Source organism: Mustela erminea, chromosome 4 (assembly GCF_009829155.1).
Source record: "Mustela erminea isolate mMusErm1 chromosome 4, mMusErm1.Pri, whole genome shotgun sequence".
NCBI lineage: Eukaryota > Metazoa > Chordata > Mammalia > Carnivora > Mustelidae > Mustela > Mustela erminea.
Genome location: NC_045617.1, coordinates 20,182,552 through 20,194,752, shown reverse-complemented (window position 1 = coordinate 20,194,752; position 12,201 = coordinate 20,182,552). Strand labels below are relative to the sequence as shown.

The 12,201-nt window shown below is 36.6% G+C and overlaps 1 pseudogene; it reads right to left on the bottom strand.

Annotated features, from left to right (window-relative positions):
• LOC116589298 overlaps positions 1 to 12,201 on the bottom strand; it is a 53,130-nt pseudogene continuing 40,929 nt past the window's right edge.

Below are 12,201 nucleotides of genomic sequence, written 5' to 3'. Positions count from 1 at the left end.
TCAGTCATCAAGAATGAAGTCAAAGAGCTCAAAGTTTCTCCAGATGTTGTGAGCCAGGGTTGCCTCTTCCTTGCTCATGTGGCACTGCCACCAGTCAGACAGTCTGGAATATTAAGAATGGCTTCACTGGCCAGGACCCCCTTTTTTAACTGCAAGGGAATTTTTTTTTTTTTAATTTTGTGGGAAAGTTTCTTTCCTCTGTCAATTTCAACATAAAAATACATTGCTCCTGGCTGTGCAATAGGCTTGATGCCAGAGTGCTCTGGATTTCCAACAGCTAGCTCTATCTGTTGTTCCTGTGCCTGGATAACAAAGACTTCTTTAATGTCATCAACAGAGCAATGGCTGGGTGGCACAAAGATGACCTGTAGCTGGAGGTGACAGATCTTACAATATCTCTAAAATTGAACATTCCATTTCCCTTGACTTTTGCAAAACTGTCTTAGTGGAGTCTTATAATTCTTCATCTCTTCTACATCTTGCTGAAAGCTCCATCATTGACTGGTAGTGTCCAATGTGCAGGATGTGGCCATGGTCAGATAAGCCTCCTTTTACCAGGGAAAGGTAGCAATGTGTGTAAATACTGACCACCAAATGCTTTTCCATTTCTGGACTGGCAAGGCAAACCCAGCAAGGTTCTGGAGGCTGAGGAAGTTGGGAGGCTGCTTTGGATGAAGAGATGCCTCTGCCTGTAGATGAATGCTTTCCTTTTCTGTTTCAATCTACCTACCCCCTTAGCCATCTTCTAGATGTATTTACAGATGATTAAGGAGATAAAAATGTACATATAGCCTTTAGAAGATCATCGGTCCTGTAAGCAGGAATGATTTCATCTTTTGTGTGTGGGTTGGTTATAAAGCATCTATTTAATTTTAACCATCCTTATTGTGAGCCAGCTTTGTGAAGTGGGAGAGAGCCATCTGCTCAGAAAGGTGATTATGAATAACACATAATGAAGCCTCATCAGACTGCCACTGACTGGGACAGAATTACATGGTGATCTGGACAGAGCTTAGAGATCAGGAAACAAGGCTTTGAATAGGTATTCTCCCACTTCTACCACTGTGACTTCACAGAATTAGTCCTCCCTTCATCTGCAAAATGACAATTGTATCTACTTCCTAGAGTTTTTGTGAGGATTAAATAAAAAAGAGCATGGATAGCCCTGTGAATGGCCCATCATCTACGTTCAATAAGTGTTAGAAGGTATTTGTCAAGAACTTTATGAAGTAAGATTTTCTACTGATTCAAGCACTCATGGATATTTTTAAAAAACGTATCTGAAACTTTTGTTCTTTGCCGTAAAACTTAATATAAACACTAATCATGAAAATATTTCCATCTGTTATAATATTACTGATAGTCATTATAGAATTTTCCAACCCTATATTTCTTATTTTTTTCCTAGTCCTTATTTCTAGATTTTCTGCCAAATTTCCCCAAATCATGACTACTTCACTCTGAGAAAAGATTAATTTTTTTACTCTTCTGTTCAGTCTCAGGGTCCTGATTCTCACAAACTTGATTTTCCACACCCTCCTTTGCCAATTGTTTTCTGGATAGATACAGCTAAAGGGAGACAAAATAAAATAAAAAAATAAAAAAAAATGGAGGACAATGGGAGAGAAACCAGGTTCCTTTGTTGCCTTCTTTCTTGGCTTTGGGATATATTTTTTGTAGAGACAGAGTCCCCATAATTCCTTCTCTTTCTAGCAGACCTTCTCTCTGTGGCCATAATTTTTATTGAGCCAAACCTTGCCATGATCCCAGTTCCCAACTGGGCCTTGCTTCCACAAGTGGCTGTTCCTCTACGATTCCAGCTCCTGTCCGTACGTTCTGTATGCTCAAGCTTTTGCAGCATCATTGCCTCCTTTGTCTCCCCAACTCTAGAATAACTTTTGACTGACACTAATTTCTGGGTATTGATTGAAACCTTGGGTGTCCTCACCATTCTCTGATTGTCTTTGTAGGTCTTCCTCTTCCATTATAACTAGTGATCAGTACTATTAAGCTACTTGGTCTGGGTTCTCCTCCTTTTAGACAGGACAGGTTCAATTATGGTAATACTACAACTGTTTTCTAAGCAACTGACCTAGTGTAGACATCTGATTTTTAGATTTTTTTTGTTTATAGAATTTTCTTGAATTCCAGAGGACATTTTAAAAAAGTAAATATAGGATTATGAGGTTTTTTTTTTTTTTTTTGAGAAAGTTAAAAAAATGTCTGCTCCAGACTTTGACAATGAATTTTATTAGCAAATATCTAAATAGTAGATATTTTGTGCCCAAGATCCGTAAGTGAAAAAAGTACAATGAATTCCAAAACAGGGGCACATTCCCAAGAAAAGAAGAAAAGACTATTTTCATCATTTCTTCCTGTTAGTATTATAGCTCTTGATATTTTGGAATTTGAAGTAGAAATAATTTAATTAGTTTCAAGTTTATCCTAAATAAAAGAGTGTGCAATTCTAAACTAAACCTCAAAATTTATGCAGTAAGAGTTTTTTTCCCTATGCTTTTCATGCCTATAGTTCCCACAAATTGAATAAGCAAAAGAAGAAAATACTAATCAAATACTAGGGAAAAAATAACTAATATCAGAAAACAAATTCTCTGCTTAATTACAGAGAATATGATAAAGTCAGCCTGATATTTCCAACTTTTTGCTTAAGTCAATGCTAAAGAATTGACCTAGATCATTTGTAATTCAAGGGAAAAATTTCTGCTCCAAATAAAAAAGGTGGATTGAGTTATGAAGTTTAAGAAAATCATATTAACCTAACATCTCAAGTAAAACACAACCAGATTCTCTTGGGCAACCACAAGGCTATATAAAAAGCTTTCCTCTTTGCGCAGGTGAGTTGCATTCAAAAGGAAAGAGAACATAGGACAGTCAGAGCGTCCTGAGACATATACTTTTTTAAAATTGTCTAAGTTGGTTCTTTTCTGTTTTCCATGATCAAGGGGAAAATACCAATAAGTCAGGGTTATGGAACTTGTCTAAAGTTGTAGAATATCTACTCTGTTGGATTTATGTGACCATAGTGTTAATATAAATAAATAAATTTATTAAATTGACCATTTTAGGCAAGTGTACATTGAGGTAAGGTAAGAATTACCTGAGTTGATGCAGCTGGTGTTGAGCAAATCTTATTGATCTTGAAAAAAATCACAATTTGCCAACAATAATAAAGCTCTAATTAAAAAAAAAAAGGCTATTCAGAAAGGAAACCAACATTAATGAGAGCATTCCTTAAAACTGTTTCTCAAAGTAATAACCTGTAAAATAAGTCAATTAGGAAAAATGTAGTGTTTTAATGGTACATAAAGAGTTTGTAAAAGAAGAAACTAGGTCCGGGATTTAGACAGCTGTGGATTCCATCATTATAAAAATGTAATATAGTAATGGAAAAATATGGTTAAAGGTTGATGCAATTATAAAAGAAACTAGGAAACATCATATGACAAGTAAATTACTTACTTGTCATATGACAAGTAAGTTAATACAACACTTATTTATTAATTTTTTAATTTAATAGACTATTTTTTAGCAGTTTCAGTTTACAGAAAATATGGAGAATTCCCATATACTCATTCTCTCCTCTGAGTGTAGTTTTCCTTGCTATTAATCTTACATTAGTGTGAACATTTGTTACAATTGATGAGCCCATATTGATACATTATTATTAACTGAAATTCATAATTTATATTAGAGTTCACTCTTTGTGCTGTGTATTCTATGAGGTTTGACAAATGTATAAGTGTATTATATGTACACATTACAGTATCATACAGAATAATTTCACTGCTCCAAAAATTCCCTGTGCTCTGTCTATTCATCCCTCCCTCCACCTCTCCCAACTTCTGGCAACCACTGATTTTTTTTTTATAACCTTCATAGTTTCCTCTGTTCCAGAATGTCCTATAGTGGGAATTACATGGTATGTAGCCTTCTCAGATTGAATCCTTTCACTTACCAATATGCATTTAAGTTTTCTCAATGTCTTCTCATGGCTTGATTGCTCCTTTATTTTTATTGGTGAGAAATATTCCACTGTATGGATATACCACAGTTTCCTTATCCATTCCCCTATCGACGGACATCTTACTTGCTTCCAGGTTTTAGCAATTATGAATAAAACTGTTATAAACAGTCAGGTGTAGGTTTTTGAGTGGACATAAGTTATAATTCATTTGGGTATTTCTGGGATTTTTAATATTTATGAAAGTTTTATGAAAACCTCATGCTATAAATTAAAATGTTTCTACTACATTGACAAATTTCAAGAAAAAAAAAATATATACAAATTTACCCAAAGAAGAATTGGAAGGTCTGAGTGGTCCTTTACTTACTAGAAGAGTGAATCAGTAGTCAAAAATCTTTCCACTAAGAAAATTCCAAGCACAGAGTCTCTATCAACAAGTTTAAACCAGTGTTCAAGTAAATTTTTGCAAACTTCCTCATACGTTTTTAGGGCACTAAAAGCTTATTTATGAGGCTAGTGTAATTTTAGTGCCAAAATGCAACAAAGATAGTAAAGAAAGAAAAACATGAGCAAAATTTATTTAAGAAACATGATGCAAAAATCATAAGTAATTTGTTAGCAAAAAGAATTTAGAACATACAAAAAGTATAAATGGTATAATCCATGTGACAAAGTTGCTTTTACTTCTGGAAGATAAAGTATTAATATGGAAATGTTAATATAATTTGTCATATTGTAAAATTAAAGAACATAAAATACCTCAACAATTGCCCACACAGCACTTATTAAAATACAATGTGCATTGATGTTGATGTTCTTGACAAATTAGAAACAGAAGGGAATTTCCTTAATGTGACTGAAAATCAACAGTGAACTTTATACACAGTGAGAACAACATATCGAGAAGCTTTGTTTCTGAATTCAGGAAGAAGACTTAGATTCCAAGCAATACCTCTATTATTTAATTTTTTACCAGTTTTTCTAACTAGTGCAGTATGACAAGAAAAAGAAGTAAGTGTGTAATGATTGGAAAGAATAAAGAAATAAAAATTAATTTTCAAATCATATAACTATGCATAAGGAATAACAAAAACACTTGCAAATAATCATTCAAATTAGTAGAAGAGTAAGAAAAAGTTGCTAAATAAAAATCTGCATAGTAAAATAGTGTTCTCAAATAACAGTAATAAATAGTAAAAATACAAACAAAAAGGTTTGAAGATAATATTTATAACACCAAACATAAAAGTTACATAAAAACATATCTGACAGAATATGCTCAAGAACTCTGAGAGATATTTTAAAATTTATTGAAAGATATTAAACAATACCTAAATGAATTAAAAAATAAATTATATTAATTGATTTTACCTCTAAAAGAGTCTAGTCAAAATCATAGCATTTTCTTTCCATAGAAATTAATAAGCTGATTCTAAAATTTATATGTCAATTCAAGAGGGTACATAAATCAAGACAGTCTTGAAATAGAAAAATCAGAGCTAAGGCTTGCTTTATTAGATATTAAGATTTATTACGGATCTATAATAATTAAGGTAATGTGGTATGGGTGCAGAGATAGACTAATGAAATAAAATGGACAGCCTAAAAGCAGATATAGGTATCCAGGCATATATGTGACCAAGATGGCATGGAAGGTTAGTGGAGGATGCACAATGTCTTCCATAAATACTGTTCAGATCAAATGTATCCGTATGAACAACAAATCAAAATGCTACTTTATGCACACATAAAATCAAGTCTGGGTGGATTAAAGACCTAAATGCGAAAGACGAAATTATCAACACAGGAAAATATCTTCATGATGTCAGGTAGCAAATGATCTATATCCATTGACTGCAGTTGGAGTATAAAATATGAAAACACATAATAGTAGACCACTAATAATATTCATAGAACTGAATATGTCATTCTTTGATATTTTAATATGTAAATATTATGCTAAATACTTAAGCATTCTTTTATTAAGAAAATATAAACACTCCAAGTGGAAAACGACATAGCAGCAAGCAACAATATTTGCTCAGCATTGCACAATAAGAAATAGAAAATTTGCATAAAGGCCTTTTTATATGCATTATAGTAAACTTTTAGTATAGGAATACCTGATAGATTTTAAACATTCTTTGCCATTTACTCAATGTAACTGTTTCTATTTTGTTATTCAAATAATATTACAAGTTGACCATTTATTTCTAAATATAAAAATAAAAATGTGGGAGAAGAACGGGAGATAATGAAACTGCCAGAATGTGTATGTGCGCCTTTGAGAATTATTTTTCTATTTTGCTTCATCAAATGCGATTTGTTTTAAAGGCTACCTCGACTTCCAAAAAGCTGCTAAAGCGCAAGTTATTTCTTCCAATGTAATCCTTTCATTTCATAAAATGCCGGATTGTATAGCAAAAAATTTTAGAAAGACTTATTTGTATAATCTGTTCAGTGTAATAATGTAAAAGTTGCATTCCTAAGAAAATGTGTGTTATGGAAAATCATTTAGTGGGGAAGACGGGGGAAGGACTACTGACGTTCAATCCTATAATAACGAAGTGGTTTTTTACTCTAGGAATGTCAACAATGATAGTGTTTTTCGAGCTATTATGGACTGAAAGTTTCTGTTCCCCTCAAATTCACACACTGAAGCCATATCCCCCAATGTGACTGTATCTGGAGACACAGCCCATGAAGAGGTGATAAAAGTTGAATTAGGTCATGAGGCTGAGACACTCATCCTATACAGCTTATGCCCTTCTAAGAAGGGGAGACACTGTCATGTGAGGACACAAAGAAAAGGCAATCTTCTGCAAGCTAGGAAAAGTTCTCACCAGGAACCAATCAGCTAGCACCTTGACTTTGGACTTCCCAGCCTTCAGAACTGTGAGAAAATAAAATTCTGTTGAAGCCACCCAGTCTATGGAATTTTGTTAAGACAGCACAAATTACTAATACAAGACCTAAAAATGAGTAGCTATAAAATCTAACCCTCTCTCCCTAAATGTAGCATTTATGACACTTAGCCTTTCCTTTCTGTTGCCATTCGTAAACAATTAGCAGAGTTCCTTACGAACAGTATTTATCTCATCCTTGTTTTTTCAACCAGCTTTTGTCATTTAAAGAATCATCCAAAAGTTAATGAATTAAAACATCCGTTCATTTTGTTTGCAGTCTTATGGGTCAGCGTGGAGATCACAGCTGGGACTTTCTATTCTTCTAGTTCTTCCAGTCTAAGCTGGGATCCCCATGTGTTGGCAGCCACCCGAATGTCTGCTGGGCAGATCTCTCTCAGGAGGGTGGCTAGTCATCAGCTGGGGCAACAAAAGTGACTGGGCTGCCTATCTCTCACCCTCTGTCACGCTAGCCTGGACTGACTGATGACAACTCCAGGGTTGCAAGAAGCCAGATCAGTCCCAAGCTCAGAACTTGAACTGTGCTCCTTCCTTCAACTCAGTCTGTTGGTTAAATCAAGGCAAAAGACTAGACCTGAGTCTTGGCAGCACAGAGAAAAAAAGCAGAGCAATGTGGCTGTTTTTGCAATCTACAGTAGTCAAACAATGCCTATGGATATCTAAGCAGTATAGCTGTATTTCTGAGGCAATGATGTCTCTCCATCCCCGCTGCTGTGGCAGAGATAACCAACAGTAATCTAAGACAACGAAGGCTGTCTTTTCAAGTAGTTGATGGTGTGACAGTCTATTCAAGTTATAAAAATCTTCCAGAAACATAAAATTGTAACTCCTGGGGGATGGCATTCCTTTTCAATCCTTTGCGACTTAACGCTATCTATACCTACACTCAGAGGAAGCTCAGAGGAAGTTTTAAAAAATCTATATACTGTTATTTTCCTTGTTACATGAAGTAATCTCTTAAATAGGTTGACCTAGGTTAGTGAGAATTTCCAGAAACCTTCCATAATCAGCACAATAGAAGTATAAGTTTTGAGGCTGAAACAATAAAGCAATGTAATTTTTCCTTCCCCAAAACCTTGCAAATGTCCATGTGGCTCTTTGTCTCCCTGCCCTTGGCTGAAATCTCAAAGAAGCTATTAGATAATAAAAGCCTTGTAGGCTCTTTGACCCTGAAAATGGTTTTTAGATCAATAATTAGTATGTTCAGTCTCAAGTAGTAATACAGACTCCAAATTTTGTTCTAGGTTAAATCTTCTATCCTTGTATTAATTAGGACAGATCAAGTTGTGCTGTGGTAACAGACAGACCCAACACAAGTTCTGGATTTTTGTTTGTTTTTTCTTTGTTTATCCTAAGTCCTTCTAGTACCAAAGCAGTAACTCCTCTGTAATAACTCAGTAATCAAAGCTGTCTCTCTTGGGATGGTGCCATGTTGAGTAGGGACCTCCTTGCTGCTGGGAAAGCGGGAATAACAGAGTCACACAGAGGGTTCTTATTGTTGCAGTTTGAAAGTGACACATGGCATTTTCAGTCCAATTTCAGTTATTTATAGTCACAGGCCCCATGTAATTGAAAGGGGCTGGAAAATGTGTCTTCTCTTTCCTGAAAAAGGGAATAGAGGGATGTTGGTGAGTTCTAGTGCTGGGTGCCCTACCTCTCTCTCAGCTCACACCTGCTGGGAATAGGAAATGTAGAATTCTTTTCTTTTTTATTGCCTCGTATTTCTGTTCCTGCTTCTCTACCCCACACATCAAAGCAAAGATGACATTGTTCCCCCCAAATGGAAGGGAGAAGAGAAGGGAAAGTAAGGGACAGTAAAGGTGTTTCTTTTCTGGTACTGCTGTGAGCTGGTGTAATACTTTCTGGCTTGGTTAGTGTTTTACAATGGATTCTTCTACTGTGGGCTGCATGGGTTCTTTGGAAGTTCTCCCATTACAGCAGATTGCTCATTGGTAGTTCTTTGACATTTTCTCACTGACTATTTAAAACTCCTTGTTATCCACCTATGCCTGGGTCTCTACCACACTTCCTGGACAAAGTCACTTTTAGACACAAGGTCACGTCTTCCCAGTTCAAAGGGAAAACACACACATTGAACTTGTCGATAGAAAAGGTTCCCTCAATGAAGCCATCTTCTCAGTTACCACTGTCCGCCTTACCCACTTCTAGGCTTTTAAATTACTCAGGGCTGGTGCAGACACCAGTCTTGTATCACCCAGGCTTCAAGAAATATAAATCAAGTCTTGGGCACCTGGGTGGCTCAGTGGGTTAAGCCTCTGCCTTCAGCTCAGATCATGATCTTAGGGTCCTGGGATCAAGCCCCGCATTGGGCTCTCTGCTCAGCGGGGAGCCTGTATCCCCCTCCCTCTCTCTGCCTGCCTCTCTGCCTACTTGTGATCTTTCTCTGTCAAATAAACAAATAAAATCTTAAAAAAAAAAAAGAAATATAAATCAAGTCTTCTGATTTGTCCTCATAGAGTCACTGGGTGAATGGGGTAACCCCAGGTCCTGGGACCTTGACCCAGCCTAACCCAAAAGAATTGCTGAACATTCTTGGTTGTTTTAAGAAAGAATTCAGGACAGACGCACAGCACAGTGGAAGAGTAACACAAGTGGGAAAGTTTATTAAAGCAAAAAGTACACTCAAGATATGATGGAGGCTAGCAAAAGAAAGAAAAAGAGACAGAGAGAGGGAGAGAGAGAGAGGGAGGTGTATCTCTGAGGTTTGGGTTACTATCTTTTATCTGCAGTTCTTAACTAGCAGGGGGAATATTCACTACTTGGAGCAATAAGCAGAGGTTTTCCCTTTTTCTTCCTAATTCAGTCAGCAGTTTCCTGTCATGGCACTTGAGATCTTGGGCCTGTCTGGTTTGATTGGGCTTCTTGTGGAGTGCTGCTGGGACAGACCTTGGACCTTGCCTAGCTGACCATGACTTCCTTCTTCCTGACCTCCAGGTATCTTGTTAGAACCTAACTGCCTACTCTAGCATTAGAATCTGATTCTAATTGGTCTTCATTCTTCCATACTTCTATTTCACTATACTTCATGGTGTATCATATAGCTATTATAAAAATAGTTTTATTACTCCCTTCTTAAGACTTTGGTTTCCATGATTGAGATTATCTCTGAAATGAAAGAACGCACATACACAAAATTCTTTCAGCAGCTTCCCATTGGACTTAGAAGAAAATTTAAAGTACTTACCTGCCCTTAAGGGTTTTGTCTGATTAATTTCTTGTCTTTCAACCTTAATTAATATCAGTGGTTTCCAAATATTTTGTACGTTAGATTTACATGGTGTGCTTTAAGAAATCCTGATGCCCTGTTTTTTTTTTTTTGCATTTTTCCATTTACATTAGACTGTCTGAGGGTAGCAGACAGACATTATTTTTTAAAGATACCCACATTATTCTAGCGTGCAGCAAAGTTTGGCCCTACCATTTCGCACCATTCTCCCTTGCTTACTATGCTCTTTTTCCACTGGCGTTCTTTACATTTCTTGCAAGTTTTGTGGTATAATAAACAATGTGTATGGTCTTTGTTCTCAGTTCCTGGCAGGGAGCTTCAAAGACCCTTGGAGTTTCCTAAGTGACAGTAGTGTCTTCGTTGTGCTACTGAGGTGAGTCAAGGTGGGGTCCTAGATAGCTTTAGGAACACACTGTTTACTGGAAAGAACAACCACCTAATTAGAAGGTTGGAACTTTGATCCAGCCCAACAGCAGTGGGGAAAGGGAGGTTAGAAATTGAGTTCAATCATGTGGCCAATGATTAATCAACCATGTCTATGTAATAAAACCCTCTTTTTTTTTTTTATTACTTTGATGATGATGACGATTGACAGTAAACTTACTTTTAACTACCAATCAACTGTTTTGTTGGGAAAATCAATATTAACATATATTCTCCTAAATGATGTCAAAACAACAACAACAACAAATACTGGTAAACAGAAAAGCCCCTTTCATTGCATTTATATATTTTCTGTTGGTGAATTATTGAAAGTTGCCATGGATAGTGATATCTTCACAAGGCAATATGAATATGGAGCTGCTCTCCCAGAGCACAGAAGCCTTTTAGTTTGGCATGTCTACAAGGCTGTGTTCCATGCAATGAACTCCCTATGCCATTGGGATAGGAAGACTTTCTCTTTTTTGAAAAATGTTTTTAAAATTGTATTTATTTTAAAAAAAGTTTTTTTTTAAGTTTTTATTTATTTATTCGAGAGAGAGAATGAGAGAGAGAGAGAGAGAGAGCAGGAGAAGGGGGAGGGTCAGAGGAAGAAGCAGACTCCCTGTTGAGCAGGGAGCCTGATGTGGGATTCCATCCTGGGACTCCAGGATCATGACCTGAGCCAAAGGCAGTTGCTTAACCAACTGAGCCACCCAGGTGCCCTAAAAATAAGTTTCTTAAAAAAATGTATTTATTTATAGACAGCTGGGGGGGGTGAGTGGGGTGAGGGGCAGAGGGAGAGGGAGCAGCACAGTCCCCACTGAGCAGGGAGCCTGATGCAGGGCTCCATCCTGGGACTGTAGGATCAAGACCTGGGTGACACTTTACCAACTGAGCTACCCAGGTGCCCCCTGTCCCCCCCTCCCTTTTTTTTTAAGAGAGAGAGAATGAGAGAGAAGAGAAAGCGAGAACAGCTGGGAGGGGCAGAGGGAGAGAGAGAATCAAGTAGAAATGAAGAGTCAGACCTTAACTGACTGAGCCACTCAGGTACCCCATTATTCTTTTTAGAGAGAGAGAGAAAGAGTGCACTCACTCTGAATGACTTACAAAAAGTTTATATTTATATATTGTATCTTGATGCTTTTTGGCTCTAACCCTTTCTTAAACACACTCTAAACACCAATGAAATCACATAATAAGTAGTATTATGTTATAAAATGTTGACTTAAATCAGAGGTCATCAAACTCTGGCCTGCTGGCCTAATCTGCAAGCCCCCACACCTATTTTTTAAATAAAGTTTTATTGTAACTTAGTCATGCCTAAATTTTTTTTTGTTATTGCCCACAGTTGTTTTTTTGCTATAATGGTGGAGTCAAGCAGCTGTGATAGATATTGCATGGTCCACAAAGCCTGAAATATTTACCATCTTGTCTTTTACAAAATAAGTTGTCTGACTTTGGTTTACATAATTGAGATTATCTCTGAAATGAAAGAATGCACATACACAAAATTCTCTTAGAATGCTCTTGATACCAGAGACTCTGTCTGTGGATCCCAGGCTTAGAAGTCTTCATCTATTTCTTTGAAAGAACTGAGCATGGAATGCTCAGAGTGGACCAAG